Source organism: Notamacropus eugenii, chromosome 1 (assembly GCF_028372415.1).
Source record: "Notamacropus eugenii isolate mMacEug1 chromosome 1, mMacEug1.pri_v2, whole genome shotgun sequence".
Classification (NCBI taxonomy): Eukaryota; Metazoa; Chordata; class Mammalia; order Diprotodontia; family Macropodidae; genus Notamacropus; species Notamacropus eugenii.
This window is the reverse complement of record NC_092872.1, coordinates 635,791,335-635,797,334: the sequence shown is the minus strand read 5'-3', so window position 1 is coordinate 635,797,334 and position 6,000 is coordinate 635,791,335.

Sequence of the window (6,000 nt, the reverse complement as noted above, 5' to 3'; positions counted from 1 at the left end):
GTGAGGCTGGGAGAGCTGGCAGAAAGCTGGGTTTTTGTTCAGGGCCCTCTTCAGAAGAGCGCAGCCCAGAGAGGAGGCCCGTGATGGGCACCAGCAGCATGGCATTTTTACACGGGTCAGTCATGCAGCAAGTGTTCAGTGCAATCTCTAAGGGCATCACAGGATAAGAGAGTGGACCTAGAAGGAAGCTTACATCCTTCTGCAGCTAAATGGCTGTGGAATCCAGGGTGGAGCAGTTCACTTTCCTTATCTCTAAAATGAAAATAATAATATCTGTAACATTTTTTCTTGAGGTTTAAGTGAGGTAAGGTATGTAAAGTAATGGAAATCTGCAAGTGTTACAAGTCAGGTATTCTATCACTGTTGTCACTACTGTTATCTAGTTCAAACCACCATTTTACAATGGAGGAAACTGGGTGCCAGAGAAATTAGATGATTTTCCTAAGATTACACAGGGAGCAGAGGTAAGACTCCAACCTAGGTTCTATAACCCTAAAATCAAGGTCTTCTTTCTAGTTCTTTCCTCAGCACCCTGCAATGCACCCTACAATTACAAGCTGAGAGGAATGTTTTCAAGGAGTGGAGGGATTTTGTTTCTGTGATAAGGGAACTGTGCTATTAGGACTTTTGTGGTTCATTCATATCAGTCCTGTCCAATTCTCTGAGTTTTCTTGGCAAAAATACTAGAGTGGTCTATTTTCTTCTCCAGCTCATTTTACAGATGAGGAAACTGAGGCAAACAGGGTCACACAGCCAGTGAGTATCTGAGGCCAGATTTGAACTCATGAACATGAGTCTTCCCGATTCTAAGCCCAGCAATATGGCTCCACCTAGCTGCACTCCCTTTTAGTGCCAGTTCCCAAAGCCACTTCATTTCCCTTCAAGATTCATCTTTAAGTCATAACCTAGTGCCAGCAGCCACATCTTACATTCATCATTATTTAAGAACAACTATCATTTTGCCTCTTCCTCCTGAGCTCCAAGGCCCCACAGACTGACATTTTCCTTTTGATTATTTTTTGTGTGTTTAATGAAAGAACTTTCACAAGACCATAGATTCTGGAGGTACCTTGGCAGAATGGGGAGAATGTTGGAACTGGTGTCAGAGAGAACAAAGTTCAGCTCTCACCTCAAATACTTACAAGCTATATGACCTTGGGCAAGTCACTTAACCTCAGTCTCAGTTTCCTCATTTGTAAAGTGGGGATGATCATTGTATTTACCTTAGATAGTTGTTTCAAGGATCAAATGAGTTTATAGATAGCTAATAGCTTTGCAAACCTCGAAGTGCTATATAAGATTTAGCTATTATTATCTAGAGCCAGAGGGAGCCTAGAGAAGACATCCAGTTAAACCTTCTCATTTTATATGAGGAAACTGAGATGGAGAAGGGAAATGACTTGCCCAGGTAACACAGATAGCTTGGATTTAATTTAAAACAAAACAGATGTCAATCTATTTCTTCAGTCCTTTTTCTATGTTGCTAAGAAAGGGCCCTCTGTTTTATAACAGACTAAATAGTCTTTGAACCCTTCCTACTTCAACCGGTTCCCCTCTTCCTTCAAAGCATTTTGAGGAGACCTCTTGGTTTTCCAACACCAGCCCACAGAGGTTGAGGAATTTTAAGAGCAGCCCCTCCAGCAAAGCTGCTTTAACACCCAACACAGCTAAGTTCCAATCCATTGTGAAAGGATGGAAAACCGTCTGAACTGTCAACACAGGGATTTACACGAGGAGGTTTGCTTTGCGGCAGGTGATGAGGGTATGAAAACCGGAGGCACCGCCAGGAATAGCACCCCAGGTCTTAAAGTGGGGAAAGGAAAGAGAAAAGCAAAAAAAAAAAAAATAGGGAAGAAAGAAAGACTCTTCTCATACAGAATTCCTTTTAGGTGAAGCTAACTAGAAGACATTTATTATAAATCCAATAGGTCCGTTTCCCCCATCTAATTTTTCTGGAAACCCTCTCGGAGCTCACTACAGGTGGAAAACATTAAGCGTATATCACCTCCCTTTGCTCAGGAGCTGGGAGAAGCCTGGTCTCATACTGCCCTCTTCAGTCTAACTAAAGCAGGCATGACAACTTTCCCATTCACCTGGCCTAGCTATCAAGGTTCACTGAGACATTCAAGCATCACCAATGGGCCAGACCAGTTTGTAAGAGCCAAGGACCTGGGAGAACTCCACTGGGAAAAGAATGTCTGGAAAAAAGGATCTCGTGGTTATTTTGCTGCCTGAACAAGTGCATTTGGAAGCCAGGATCTGTCACTGCCAAGAAATCCCTCCAGAGCTATTGGCTTAGGGTTGTTGCACTGAGCAGATTTTTCTTTAATATAGGTAAATTAGTGTGGGTGACGGCATTGTTCCATACACATTCCCCAACTCTCTTAATCTGCTTCTCTGACTGATCCCCAGTTCTTTAGGTGGAAAAGATTAATGTGGAATTCAGCAGAAATAACCACAGCAAAGATGGGACCAATGACCTTGCAGAGCAAGATTTCAGTGTTCCACAGCCTCAACATACACCAGAAGGGATAAAACCCCCAGTGGATGCTTATAGGAGAAGAAGGGAAAACTAAACCTGAGTTCTACAGACCACAAAACAAACACATTCATGAAGGGGACGTGGGGGAGGAGATGGTATCTGGAGAAATTCTCCTCGGAAACCCTAATTTAGTTGGAAAAGAGAATTAGGTGTGTTCCAACTTGCTGAGCCCCTAGACAGCCAATAATAATACCTCTTTCCACTTTATTGCCAACCTGCCAGATTTTCTTGGCAATCCATTCTATACCTTCCAACTCCTTTCTCCCTATCCCTCTATTCCCATCACCACATCTACCACACACAATACTACAAGACTCAGACTGGTTGGTTTTCGTTTTGGTTTTCCTGAAGCCAGTTGAAGACTATAAAGAGAGAACCAATTCAAATCAAACCTATTTCAGGCTTTAGAGTTTTCTCCAAATGATTTCAAGCCTTAAGATCGTTTCCCTCTGAGAGATGACATGGCAGTCGGGAAGGGGGTGGGGCAAGGGTGTTATAAGGAGCAGAAGAAAACACATGAATTCATAAGAGGGGGAAGGAACAGGATGATTTTCTGGGAGAGAAAAAAAGAGCAAGGAGTTAAGACAACATTAAGGAAGCCCTCTCAGGGAGTGGGGAAGGAGGAAAAGAAAAAAATGAACTATAACAAAAGTCTTCGGAATTCTGTAAGATTATCAAAAGCTAGATCTGAGAGCTTCATCCTATTGCCTACCAGATTAAAGCAGTCCTCATCTTGGCATTCACAGTCCCTCCTTGTCTCCCACTACTCCCCTATACAGATCTTTTGATCCATTCAAACTGTTCTCTTATTTTTCGCCCAATATATGTATTTTCTGCCTCCATGCTTTCGTTCATACCTTACCTCCCTGCCCTGAATAAACTCTTCCATGATGTCAACCTATCCAAGTTCTTCCCATCCTTCAAATCTCACCTCCTTTATAAAGTTTTCCTGAGGACACATGCTCTTTTCTTCCTCTGAACTTCTAAAGAAACTTTACCATGTATTGCTTTGCATTACTAGTTATCTTTATATAGGCTCATAAATCTAAGCCTTGCAGAGATCTCAGAGGTCAGAAAGTTCAACCCCCTAATTTTATAGATGAGGAAAATGAGGTTGGGGGAACTGAAGTGATTTACCCAAGGTCACCCAGGGACTAAGCAAGAAAGGTGGAGTTTCAACCCAGGTCCTCTGACTAAAGACAGTACTCTCCCTGTTTATAGGAGTAATCTGCCCAACTGGATGATAAGCCCTTTGGAAACAGAAACAAATATTCCATTTCTCTATATGCCCCAAAATCCTAGTTCGATGATGCCTTGCACAGTGTAGACATGCAATGAAAATTGTGATTGCATGGTTTATTAACATCTTTACTTCTGTTGTCTTACCTGTGTTGGACCAGGAAGACCTAAAAGATACAGTATGTCACAGCATAGAAAAACTGCTGCGGTTAGAATTAGAAGAGCTGGGTTCAGATTTAATGTCTGACACTTAGCAGCCATAAGACTATGGACAAGTGATTTTATTGTCTTAATCTCAATTTACTCTGCAAAATAAGGGTTATAATCCCTGTTCAAGTTATAGGAGTATTGTTAAAAAAAAAAAAAGTATGTCAGATAGTTTAGAGTGCTGCTGAAATTTATTATCATAAAAGTAGAGGAACCAGTCTGCCCTAGGAACAGAAAATATAATAGCTAATACAGTGCCAGACATTTGGAGGTTATTCTATATGTTATGAATGAATGAATGAATATGAATGAATGAATGAATGTGAATGAATGAACAAGTAAAAACACTACTAGGAAAAACAAATGGAAAGCCACTGCCTAGTTGTGAAATATGTCAACCTAGTGACAAATTTCATCTAGCCTTCAGAAGAAGATGTTAAGATGTCAATTTAATTAAAGGGATTTTTCCTAGTGTTACTTGTTGGGCATTTATAAATATATGGCAATATTACAATATTGCCATTTAAACAATTGCTAAAAAAAAATCCCCATTAAAAGGAGCAGATATTTCTACGCTTTTTGGAGAGTCAGTTTCCTACTATGTTACCAAAATGCTTAAACACCCACATGGAAAGGCATTTCATCTATGTAGAAAAAGGTTTTTCCCCCAGTGTCAGCTAGATCCTTTTATTTGACAATAGCACCCTGCAGGCTGGAATGGGGCACAATTGACAATTTCTTCCAATTAGTGAGTGTGCCTTGTTTCTTTTAGTTATCAATAAGAAAGCGTACCTCTGATGGTGAGAGGGAAATTCTATTCTTGTGCTCCAACATTTCTCCTTTTATTCTCCAATAATAAAAAAGGAAGAAGAAAAAGCAACAGCTAATGGTGTCTACTCACTTGGCTAATATCCTTTGCAGAGTGTCCGATTTAAATAGAATATGTTAATTCACCTCGCCTCTTCAGCATTCATCATCTGCCTCAGAAGAGGAAGGTATGAGGACTACGATTTGGGCCGGCTAAGGTTCCATTATCAAATCAAAAGATTACCATCATTTTTTTTTTCTTGGGCTTCTAATGTAGCTGCACTTACATAAAGTCACAGGACAACCACTATTCTCCATTTTTCCTTATTGTCAAGCCAGAAGAGTATTTCTATGACCATAGCCTTGAGTTTAAGTCATTTAGGGGTCATGTTTTTCAACCTAAAGTCACCTAACTCAACAGTAAAAAGCTACTTTTTTTTTTATTTCAGTACTTTAAAGAGAAATTTTCCCTTCCTAAGATTTCATTTCTTTACAACCACAACTGATTTAGGTCATTTTTACAACCTGACAACCCCAAATGTCAAAAGAAGGGGACAAATAACATTTTCTTTTATCATTACCAATTATTTTGTCATTAGACTATATTGATTTGTGCTCACCAAAAACTTTTAAGGTTTGATTTGGGTTGAAGTTTGGGGTTTGGGTTTGGGGGGGAGGGGTTGGTTTGGTTTTTTTGTTTGTTTGTTTGTTTTTGGAATTAAGAGATAAACTAGAGTCACTTAAAAACTAGAAAATGTATTCATTAAGCCGAAACCAGCGAGACTTGTTATGAAGCACAGATTAAAATACTCTAACCCATCAATCTAGTGGTGATAGAAACTCTTTTGGGACTGTCAACATCCCCACCATTTTCTGCTAACACTCCTCACTTGTGATGGTGCTTAAGCAAGGCAGGGGAGGGGAGAAGGATAGATAGAGGGAAGGCCCAGAGCCAGTCTATTAAGTATGCAGAACAGGCTGCTGCTTATGTGTACTGATTTGAGAGGTATCTAGGAAAGTCTCCACTGAAAAATCTTACACACACACACACAGCCTGAAATTCCACTATTGTCCTAGTGTTTCATTATTTCCCTCTAATGAGGCATTCTCTTTTAAAATGCAAATCCAAATTGGAGGACAGAATACCACCTTAGGAAGAGGAAATTCCTATTACTTGTGCTGTGAGAAAAGGAATTCTAGCACAG